The sequence below is a fragment of the Pseudorca crassidens genome, chromosome 14 (assembly GCF_039906515.1).
Source record: "Pseudorca crassidens isolate mPseCra1 chromosome 14, mPseCra1.hap1, whole genome shotgun sequence".
In the NCBI taxonomy this organism is placed as follows: Eukaryota; Metazoa; Chordata; class Mammalia; order Artiodactyla; family Delphinidae; genus Pseudorca; species Pseudorca crassidens.
In genome coordinates, this window is record NC_090309.1 from 66982643 (window position 1) to 66995146 (window position 12504).

General features: G+C 38.8%; 1 protein-coding gene across 3 annotated transcripts in view; it reads left to right on the forward strand.

The window, feature by feature from the left end:
* Positions 1 to 12504, forward strand: part of MEMO1 (mediator of cell motility 1) — a 129619-nt gene that overhangs the window by 17565 nt on the left and 99550 nt on the right. The gene's annotated exons all lie outside the window — the stretch shown is intronic.

Consider the following 12504-nt stretch of genomic DNA (forward strand, 5'->3'; position numbering starts at 1 on the left):
CCATTGTACTTGCTGTTCTTTCTTCCCAGAAGTCTCTTCCCCCAGTTCTTTTCTTGCCTCTTTCTTCTTATTCTTCAGGTCTCAATTCAGGTGTCACATGCTTTTGAGGTGCTTTTCCTGTCTTTGTTTTTACTCCCTTTACTGCACATAAAATGTCAATGAAATAGTCTGTTTATTTCTTTCATAGCATTTATCACAATTTGAAGTTACTTTATTTGTTTACTTATTTACTGTCTGCCTCCCTCCTCTAGAATATATGCTTCATGAGAACATAAATCTGCCTGTCTTGTTTATTGTTGTCTCCACAGTACCAGAAACAGTCTTGGCATGTAATAGACATTTTATAAGATTTATTGAATAAACAGATGAATGAATGAATGAAAAGAATGTATGGAAGAAAATTATTTGATCACTCAACAAATAACTTTAACTTAATGAATAAAGGTAATGGTTATATTTATTAATAATTAAGGACTTAACATGAATAACTTTGTTCTACTAGTTGTCACAGATTATGGTTTCTGGTTTATAAAATTGCCTGTGGAATAGACATTTCTCTTTATAAATAAGTGTGATTTAAACAGATTTTAAAACTAATATAAGAGGGAGCAACAGTAATTTCTGATGTAAAATAAGTATGTAAATAAAATAAAGCCATTGCTATTTATAACCAAGAAGTCATTTTGGATTAAGTATATTAGGTAAATTACTGCTTTCAGCATTATAGCTTTTATTTTAGGGAGTTGGAAATAGAAAAGTACATGGCATATCTTTTTCCCCCCAGCTTTATTGAGATATAATATTTAAAAAAATTTTTTTACTTATGCTGCACCGAGTCTTAGTTGTGGCACTTGGGATCTTTGTTGTGGCATGTGGGATCTTTTAGTTGTGACATGAGGGCTTAGTTGCAGCATGCGAACTCTTAGTCGTGGCATGCATGTGAGATCTAGTTCCCCGACCAGGGATCGAACCCAGGCCCCCTGCATTGGGAGCGCAGAGTCTTACCCACTGGACCACCAGGGAAGTCCCTTGAGGTATAATTGACATATAACATCGTGTAAGGTTAAGGTGTACAGTGTGATGATTTGATGCCCTTATATATTGCGAAACGATTACCACAGAAGGGTAACACTTCCATCATCTCACATAATTACCATGTCGTTTTTTTGGTGAGAACATTTAAGATCTACTCTTTCAGCAGTGTTCAAGTATACGATATAGTATTGTTAACTATAGCTGTGCATTAGATCTCTGGAACTTATTTATCTTATAACTGGAAGTTTTTATCCTTTCACTGACCTCTTCCAAATTTCCCCCACCCGCTAGCCCCTGTCAACCACTATTATACTTTCTGTTTCTATGAGTTTGATTCTTTTAGATTCCACATGTAAGTGAGATCATACAGTGTCTGTTTCATTGTCTGACTTATTCACTTAGCACAGTGATCTCAAGGCCCATTCACATTGTTGGAAATGGCAGGATTTTTTCTTTCTCATGGCTGAATAATATTGCATTGTATATATACATACTACATTTTCTTTATTTGTTCATCCATCAGTGGACACTTAGGTTGTTTCCATGTCTTGCCTGTTGTGAATAATAGTACACGGGGACGTGGGCCTCTCTGGTAGAATCCTGCACAGCTAGGGAAGCTGGGTGCTCACTTACATCCTTTCATTTTCCCTCATGGGAGAAATCACAGGCTGAGAAGGTTTCTTTTGGCACTGAGCTAAGTTGCCTTAGGGTATAAGTGACATGGATGAAGTCAAACTGTTTCTCTTACTGTCTCCAGTATGTCCAAATTCATATTTTTTTGCTCCAGTGGTATGCTGGAACTTCTCCACTGAACTCCTAGACTGCTACAAAATCTCTCTCATTGTGGATGATTGTCTAAGACAGTGTTCTCCAGGGGCTCCTGTGCCACACTGGAGAGAGGCTGGAGCCACTTAATGGGTCACTGATGGGTCCACAGCCAGGACTGAGGTCTGTATGCCTATTACTTGACCCATGGATGGGTAGACTCCTCCTCGGTCCCTTGGCATATTGTGCAGGATCCCACAGCTCCTACAAAGGAACTTCTGTTGATGCATGCATGCCAAATCGTTGCTGAGTGGGGATACAGGCAAGGGACTTCTTATTCGGCCATCTTACTGATGTCACTCCTCTTCTGTTTTTTGTTTTTTTTTTAAATTAATTAATTAATTTTTGGCTGCGTTGGGTCTTTGTTGCTGCATGCAGGCTTTCTCTAGTTGCAGTGAGCGGGGGCTACTCTTCGTTGCGGTGCGTGGGCTTCTCATTGTGGCGGCTTCTTTGTGGCGGAGCACGGGCTCTAGGTGCGTGGGCTTCAGTAGTTGTGGCATGCGGGCTCAGTAGTTGTGGCTCATGGGCTCCAGAGTGCAAGCTCAGTAGTTGTGGCACACGGGCTTAGTTGCTCCGTGGCATATGACAGCTTCTCGGACCAGGGCTCGAACCCATGTCCCCTGCATTGGCAGGCGGATTCTTAACCACTGCACCAACAGGGAAGTCCCATCTCCTGTTTTCTTAAACAACCAGTGACACTCAGGATTTAGTCAGGAGCCTGGTGATATTTGTCTCTACTCTCAATGTGTTTACTGCTGTCCCCAGTTTCTGTGCTATTTGTGTTGGTTTGTTATTATTATTAATAACCTTTTAACTTTGGAATAAGTTTAGATTTTCTGCAAAATTGTAAAGGTAATACAGAGTTTCTGTATATCTCTCGCCCAGCTTCCCCTAATAGTAACATCTTAAATTACCATGTTAGGACTTCCCTGGTGGCTCAGTGGTTGAGAGTCCACCTTCCAATGCATGTGGAAATGGGTTCAATCCCTGGTCGGGGAACTAGATCTCACATGCATGCCACAACTAAGAGTTCACATGCCACAACTAAGGAGCCCGCCGGCTGCAACTAAGGAGCACACATGCCACAACTAAGGAGCCAGTGAGCCACAACTAAGAAGCACACATGCAGCAACTAAGGAGCACATGTGCCGCAACTAAGGAGCCTGCCTGCCACAACAAAGACCCGGTACAACCAGAAAAAAAAAAATTAAAAAAAAAGAAAAAAGATTACCATGATACATTTGTTAAAACTAAGAACAGAAATTGGTCGATACTATTAACTGAACTCTAGACTTCAATTTCACCAGTTTTTACCCAAATATCCTTTTTTTTTTTTTTTTTTTTTTTTGCGGTACGTGGGCCTCTCACTGTTGTGTCCTCTCCCATTGCGGAGCACAGGCTCCGGACGTGCAGGCTCAGCAGCCATGGCTCACAGGCCCAGACGCTCCGCGGCATGTGGGATCTTCACGGACCGGGGCACGAACCCGTGTCCCCTGCATCGGCAGGCGGACTCTCAACCACTGCGCCACCAGGGAAGCCTTCTCATTGTAGTTTTGATTTGCATTTCTCTAATGATTAGTGATGTTGAGCATCCTTTCATGTGTTTGTTGGCAATCTGTATATTTTCTTTGGAGAAATGTCTGTTTAGGTCTTCTGCCCATTTTTGGATTTGGTTGTTTGTTTTTTTGATATTGAACTGCATGAGCTGCTTGTAAATTTTGGAGATGAATCCTTTGTCTGTTGTTTCATTTGCAAATATTTTCTCCCATTCTGAGGGTTGTCTTTTTGTCTTGTTTATGGTTTCCTTTGCTGTGCAAAAGCTTTGAAGTTTCATTAGGTCCCATTTGTTTATTTTTGTTTTTATCTCCATTTCTCTAGGAGGTGGTCAAAAAGGATCTTGCTGTGATTTATGTCATAGAGTGTTCTGCCTGTTTTCCTCTAAGGGTTTTATAGTGTCTGGCCTTACATTGAGGTCTTTCATCCATTTTGAATTTTTTTTTGTGTATGGTGTTAGGGAGTGTTCCAATTTCATTCTTTTACATGTAGCTGTCCAGTGTTCCCAGCACCACTTACTGAAGAGGCTGTCTTTTCTCCATTGTATATTCTTGCCTCCTATGTCAAAAATAAGGTGACCATGTGTGCGTGGGCTTATCTCTGGGTTTTCTATCCTGTTCCATTGATCTATATATTTTTTTTGTGCCAGTACCATGCTGTCTTGATTACTGTAACTTTGTAGTATAGTCTGAAGTCCAGTAGCCTGATTCCTCCACTCCATTTTTCTTTCTCTAGATTGCTTTGATTCTTTGGGGTCTTTTGTGTTTCCATACAAATTGTGAAATTTTTTGTCCTAGTTCTGTGAAAAATGCCATTGATAGTTTGATAGGGATTGCATTGAATCTGTGGATTGCTTTGAGTAGTATAGTCGTTTTCACAATGTTGATTCTTCCAATCCAAGATCATGGTATATCTCTCCATCTGTTTGTATTATCTTTAATTTCTTTCATCAGTGTCTTATAGTTTTCTGCATACAGGTCTTTTGTCCCCTTAGGTAGGTTTATTCCTAGGTATTTTATTCTTTTTGTTGCAGTAGTAAATGGGAGTGTTTCCTTAATTTCTCTTGCAGATTTTTCATCATTATCTCCACTGTAAATTTACTATCTTCCCCTTTTCATGTTTTGTTCTTTGGATGTGAGTCACTGAAGTCTAGCCCACACTTTTGGAGGGGTATGTATCTACATATAATACTTTGGGCTCTTCTCTAAGGAAGATTTGTTCCATTTTCCCATTTATTTATTCAGTCATTTGTATTAGTATGGACACATGTATATTTACTTCATACTTTGGAGGGTAATCCTGCCCCACACTAGTTTTTTGTTGCTCACATATTTCCACCTTTGGTCATTGGGAGCACATTCAAGTTGGCTCCTGCATTCCCTTTACATGCCCCATGCTTTTGCTTTTTGAGCACTTCCTTTCTTTCTACAAGATACTCCTCGCTTATGTTGTATTTTCACTGCCCTAGTCATAGAATGTGACATTTCTGCAAGGATTCTTGCTTTCTTTTTTTATGGTAATTGTATTTAGGAGCTAAGACCTGGGCACTGGGATGTATTTACTGCTACTGGGTGTTATTGCTTCTAGGTTTTGTTTTTGGATAAACTAGGAAATACATTTATTTTTACTCACTCATATACCTATATCTCTATTTTTATATCTATCCATCTCTTTATTAAGCGAAGCATGAGTTCACACTCATTTCTCCAACTCTAATTCATCATTTTTACTCTTTTCCCCTTGCTTATCTGTAACTTCCCTCTTCAGTAGTGAGAAACCTGGCTCCTAACCACCATCCACCATCCGTGTACTCATTTGCTCAACCCCAGTTTATATATATATAAAGCAGGCTTAGAATTGTTAACCCATATCTCTATGTGAAACACATTTACCAACTAAAGTGTGTATGTACAGTTCCTTTTGTCTTTAGCCTTACAATTTCTAATGAGAACATCATTTTCCAAAGTTAAGTGGTTTTGGAAAGTTACTACATTTTACAGCTGCTTTTCCCCTTACCCCCTTGGGTGAGGTGGTGTCATAAATTATAAATAAATACAGTTAGATTTATTTGTCACCATTTCTGTTCCATCTTGGAATATCCTGGCATGCTGGTACATTTCTTTGTTTGTTTAATTTGCATACATTTAAGTTCATTCTTTATGATTTCAGTTCTCTGGGTTTGGCAAATGCATAAAATCTGTTTATTTAGAAAAATGTGTTTGTGTGTATGTCTCATTTCTTGTAGATGTTGTCAGGCCAATTTGTAGCAGTCAGTCTCTTTTTCCCTCTAAGTTGTTGCTTCTCATCTATAGGGTGTTTGGTATTAGCATACATTTATTAGAATTGAGTGAAATAAGTCTTGAATTCTAGGGAACTTTTCTGGGGATAAAGCGCATGAATTTCATATGTAGACTTAGATACCGGTTTTGTCAATGAAATGCTTTTGTCTTTGGTTCTCCTTTGTGTTATCAGTTGGTAAAAATATTTGAAGTTTGAGTACAAGATTCATAGATATCACAGTGATTTGGAAAATTAGACCAAATGTGGTAAGGAAGAACATCTATCTATCTGATGATTATTCTTAACATCTGGATTATTTGGTCTTCACAGGAAAAGTGGGATACTGTGTTGTTTAGGTTATAAGCCAGAGATACAGTCTTCAATTACCTTAAATGATGGAGATTTATTATGGGAAAGTAAAGGACACAGAAATCTCAGCTGTTGCATGGCAAGGTATAAGTAAGACTGAGAGTGGCTGAGGGAATGAGCAGTCATTTAGGAAACCAGGGAGCTCTCGGTTATTTTGTTGCCCTCTTAGCAACAAGTGTCCTTGGCTCAGTCCCTGCTACAGAGGTTCTCAACCAGAGGTTGTATATAAGAATTGTCCGTGCTGCCCTATACCAGATCTGTTGAGTCAGTTAGACTCTTCTAGGAATGAGGATTCTGGCTTTGTTTATTATTATTATTACTTTTTAAAAAAGCTTTACAGGTGATTCTGATGAATACTTTTGCTCTAGTGCTTTGCTGTTAGGTAAGTCAGGGTCTGTTTCTTCTGAATTAATGCTATTTGACTTATTTGTTTTATTTATTTATATGTTTTGGCTGTGGCACACGGCTTGCGGGATCTCAGTTCCCTGACCAGGGATTGAACCTGGGCCATGGCAGTGAAAGCCTGGAATTCCACGAGGCCACCAGGGAGCTCCCTCTGATTAATTTAAACCGTGAGAACATTGGGGTGCATGTATCTTTTCAAATTAGAGTTTTTGTCTTTTCCAGGTATGTGTGCAGGAGTGGGATTGCTGTATTGTATGGTAGATCAATTTTTAATTTTAAGTAACTTCCATACTGTTTTCCGTAGTGGCTGCACCAATTTACACTCCCACCAACAGTGTAGGAGGGTTCCCTTTTCTCCACACCCTCTCTAGCATTTATTATTTGTAGACTTCTGTGGCCTCTCCCGTTGCGCAGCACAGGCTCCGGATGCACAGGCTCAGCGGCCACGGCTCACGGGCCCGGCCGCTCCACGGCATGTGGGATCCTCGCGGACCGGGGCATGAACCCGTGTCCCCTGCATCGGCAGGCGGACTCTCAACCACTGCGCCACCAGGGAAGCCCTATTTGTAGACTTTTTGATGATAGCCATTCTGACTATCTGATAGCTATTCTGACCTGGTGTGAGGTGATACCTTATTGTGGTTTTGATTTGCATTTCTCTAAATAATTAGCGGTATGAGCATCTTTTCATGTGCCTGTTGGCCATCTGTATGTCTGCTTTGGAGAAATGTCTGTTTAGGTCTTCTGCCCATTTCTTGATTGGGTTGTTTGTTTTTTTGATATTGAGTTGTATGAGCTCTTTGTATATTTTGGAAATTAAGCCCTTGTTGGGCCCTTCGTTTGCAAATACTTTTTCTCATTTCATAGGTTGTCTTGATGTTTTGTTGATGGTTTCCTTTGCAGTGCAAAAGCTTTTAAGTTTGATTAGGTCCCATTTGTTTAGTTTTGCTTTTATTTCTTTTGCCTTGAGAGACTGATCTAATAAAATATTGCTGCGATTTATGTCCAAGAATGTTTTGCTTACGAGTTTTATGGTGTTAACTATAATTCGAAAAGATACATGCACCCCAATGTTTATAGCAGCACTAGTTACAGTAGCTAAGACATGTAAACAACTCAAATGCCCGTGTGTGTGTGTAAGATGGAATATATTACTTAGCCATAAAAAAGAATGAAGTATTGCAGTTTGCAGCAACATGGATGGACCTAGGGAATGTTATTCTAAGTGAAGTCAGACATAGACAAATTTATATGATGTCATTTATATGTGGAACCTAAAAAGTAATACAAATGAATCTATATACAAAGCAGGCAGACTCACAGACGTAAAAAACAAACTTATTACCAAAGGAGAAGTGGGGGAAGGGATAAATTAGGAGTATGGGATTAACAGATACAAACTACTATACATAAAGTAGACAAGCGACAAGGATTTACTGTAAAATACAGGGAACAATATTCAATATCTTATAGTAACCTATAATGGAAAATAATCTGAAAACAAGTATAACTGAATCACTTTGCTGCATACCTGAAACTAACACAATATTTTAAATCATCTATACTTCAATGCTAAATAAATAAACAAACAAACTATAAGAAGTAGAAGCCAAGGAACTGACTGTTTAGTTACCTGGTCTCCATGTCTGCTTTGTGTAGAATTCTTTGACCCCTGAGGCTACTTTCTCAGCTGTTGGCCAGCCTATAAATGGGCTCTTCTTGGGTTTAGACCCCCATTCCTGTTCTAGTCAGCTGTGACCAGATTGGAAGGGTTATTTAATATTATGCCTTATATAACCGCACTTCGTACTATTTGTCTCTGCATTTGACTGTGGTGAAGCGGTAATACAGAATTAAGTAGGGGAGGGGGCTTCCCTGGTGGCGCAGTGGTTGGGAGTCCGCCTGCCGATGCAGGGGACACGGGTTCGTGCCTCGGTCCGGGAGGATCCCACGTGCTGCGGAGCGGCTGGGCCCGTGAGCCATGGCTGTTGAGCCTGCGCGTCCGGAGCCTGTGCTCCGCAATGGGAGAGGCCATGACAGTGAGAGGCCCACATACTGCCAAAAAAAAAAAAAAAAAAAAAAAAAGAAGTGAGTAAGGGAGAAATAACTATGGATGGGGATTAGAAGAGACCTTTCTGTAGAGGTAGAAGTAAGTTGAAGTGCAGAATGCTGTGAAGTTCTTGGGGAGAGAGATTTCTAGTTAGAGAGAATACATGGCTGAAAATATAGTAGAGAACGTTGGAGAAGGAGGCTAGGGTTACATCATATAGACTCTTGGAGGGCTGGTAAAATGGTTTGGGTTTTATTCTAATTATAGTGGGAATACATGTGAAATGGCAGAGAGAACTCAAAAAATATTGACCAAAAATTAAAATGTTTGTAATAAACATTGAATGAAGAGCCATGATTTAAATTTATTTATTTGTTTTTGGCTGCACTGGGTCTTTGTTGCTGCATGCGGGCTTTCTCTAGTTGTGGGGAGCGGGGTTCAGTAGTTGTGGCTTGCAGGCTTTCGAGCGCAGGCTCAGTAGTTGTGGCGCACGGGCTTAGTTGCTCAGCGGCATGTGGGATCTTCCCGGACCAGGGCTCGAACCCGTGTCCCTTGCATTGGCAGGTGGATTCTTAACCACTGCGCCACCAGGGAAGTCCCTCCAAGCATTTTTCCTTCTTCAGAACTCTTTAATCCCTCATTAGGCATTGTGTATATCCTCCTTGTTTTGTTTAGCTGTTTTCCCAACTAGATAAGCCTCTAGATGCAAGTGGCTGTCACCGATACCTTTTTGTAGTGTCTTATACACACAGGGAGCTCAATAATTGCTTGCTAGTGAAAAACAGGATAAAAAGCTATATATGGCAATATCAGTAATGTTTTTTAAATAAATGTTTACATTTTATCCTTTCTCATTATAAATCTTAAGTTTACAATCTGAAAATTTATATTCTTGTGGAAGATTTTGGTGTTTAATTTCATCAAGAAATGAAAGGTTGGAACTCTGAAAGGAAAAAAAGATTATTTTGTGTTGGTTTGTATAAATAGCAAGAATATGATCATAGGAATTAATATTGTGAGTATTTAGAAATGGGTATTTGATATATTTAATTATTTATACTTCAAAACGGTTTCTCGAATACCTTATATTAATTTTAAATATATAGCCTTTATAGGTTTGACTTATACTTTCTAAATCTGGAATGTACTTGAGGAAAGCTTTGACTTCAGCTTGTTTGCACTGTTCATTAATGTTTTTTCTACTTTGAACTCTTATATAAAATTTTTAAAGCAAATTGAGAATTTGCTTCCTCAGTTGCCACTTTATCATTCTCCTATTTAGTGTTTAGTTGAGGGAGCACTAATCTTAGGAGAAATATTTATTAAAAGTAATTGAAATTATCTATATTAAGAGTCTACATGGAGGGAGTTACATGGTGGTCCAGTGGTTATTGGTTGGGACTCAGTGCTTTCACTGCTGTGGCCCCGGGTTCAATCCCTGGTTGGGGAACTAAGATGCTGCGTGGTGTGGCCAAAAAAAAAGAACAAAAGAGAAAGGAAAAAAAAAGAGTCCAGATGGTAGTTAAACTTAACCTTGTTCTCAATTTATGGGCCACTTAAAGAGAATGTGGTTTGCATGCACAATTCAACTTTTTGGACGTTGTGGGTTCTTTTTTTAAATTGTCTCTTCATAATTTTAGTATGTGAGTATATATGTTTAGTAATTTTTAGAAATGTGACCACTAATGCTAGGTCATTATAATGTATTTGTTTGACATTATTTTCAGCATCTTTAATTTCTGTTACATTTAAATGTGTTTTGGAGTATAGACTCGTTTCTCAGCTCATCATTGCATTGTACTTGCTTCCTTTCCTTTTCTTTCAGTCTCTCTAGAGACAGTTTGTTTCTAGAGACAGTTTGTTTCTAGGCAAAACCACTCTGTTTTTTAGTACTCAGCCCACATAGGGGGTGGGGAAGAAATGGAACTAGGGCACTATTGCCTTTTTCTAGATAACCAGTAAAGGATGTGTAAGCTAAGTGTTCTTTAAATCTAGGTGGCATCTCCTGTATGTCTATGTGGTAGGGCACGGGTTTAGGTGTTTCGGCTTTCCCTGAACTGACCCGATAAAACCCTATTGTATATGCATTAACTGCTGGACTCCTCTCTCTGTCACACAGATCTGGACACGAGAATTTTCCTCAAACACCAGCTTTGTCTGGTTAAAGGAGCGTTGTCCCAGGGGAATGCATAATTTAGGAGTCATTATACTTGCCAAATGTGTTGGTGTTTATTTTTTTACATTAGTTTTACTTTCCTACTGCAGACTGTTTAAATGGGAGAAACCTTATGTTTTTATGGTGTTCCTATTCTGGCTTAAGAAAAATCAATGTACCCCTTGGTACTTTATGATTTCACTACCTACTTCTATTACTCATGACCATTGTTTTATTTTTCTCTGTGGCATGTGGTTATAAACACAAGATTGAGTTGATTTAGATTTTGGTATTCTGTATCTGTCCATAGATTTTTTTTTATAAGTTTGCTGGTGTTTTGTAGTTTGAAATGCTGGATTTCTAGAGATGTTGAAGCCATGAGAAAACAAACGTGTATGCATGTGCATGTGTTTTAACTTTTACTTAGAAGCCAATTTGAGTCATTAGAAAGGTACATAACACTTTTAATATCCATTACACAAATTATCTTGTTAGGTACATGTCATGTTTTTTTTAACAATCATGTTTTGAATATGAAAACAAAGTATGGTTTTCTAACCAATATTATGTTAATTGAAATTAATTTTCACATAGTTAAATTGTTAACTGCAAATGATGTGGTACACTGACCTTGCTTCTTTGTTGAGTGTCAGGTAAAAACTTGGTGAGTAGGGGCTTTCCTGGCAGTCCAGTGGTTAAGACTTCACACTTCCACTCTTGGGGGGCATGGGTTCAATCCCTGGTCAGGGAACGAAGATCCTGCATGACGTGCGGTATGGCAGACAAACAAAAACCAATGAAGTGAGTAAATAAATTGCCCTTATTTAGTGTTACGGAGCAAGGTAGTATATTTTATGGCTCTCCATGATATTAAGCAGGTACAAAAGATTGGAGGTAGAGGGAGAGAATAATTGGCACTTTCTGATTTACTGACTTTTCATTTTTATCATACTATGAATGAAGATTTGTCTAAATTGTCTTTGTTTTATTGAGGTAAAGTTCAGATAATATAAAATTAACCATTTTAAAATGTATATTTCATTGGCATTTAATGCATTCATGATGTTGTGCAACTATCACCTATATCGAGTTCCAGAACATCCTCGTAATCCCAAAAGAAAATGCCATACCTATTAAGCAATTACTCCCATTCCTGCCTACCTTCAATCACTGTCAGCCACCAATCTGCTCTCTGTCTCTATCTCTTTGGGGTATTTCATATAAATTGAACCATACAATTTGTGACCTTTTGTGTCTGGTGTTTTCATGGTTCATCCACTCTATAGCATGTATTGGTACATGATTCTTTTTTATGGTGAAATAATATTCTATTGTATGTATATCACACCTTGCTTATCCATTCATTCATTGATAGACATTTGAATTGTTTCCATCTTTTGGCATTTGTGAATAGTGCTGCTATGACCATTTATGCACAGCTATTTGTTTGAATACCTGTTTACAGTGCTTTTGCGTTTTTACCTAGGAGTGGAATTGCTGGGTCATATGGTAGATCTATGTTTAATTTCTTTAGGAAATGGCAAAATGCTTTCCACAGTGGCTGCACCATTTTACAGCCCCAACAACATATGAAGATTCTAGTTTCTCCACATCTTCTTTGATCACTTGTTATTTTCTTCTTTTTATTTTTTTATTTTATTCATTTTTAAAAATAAATTTATTTATTTTTGGCAGCCTTGGGTCTTCGTTGCTGCGCGCGGGCTTTCTCTAGTTGCAGCGATGGGGAGCTACTCTTCATTGTGGCCTGCGGGCTTCTCATTGCAGTGGCTTCTCTTGTTGCGGAGCACGGGCTCTAGGTGCGCGGGCTTCA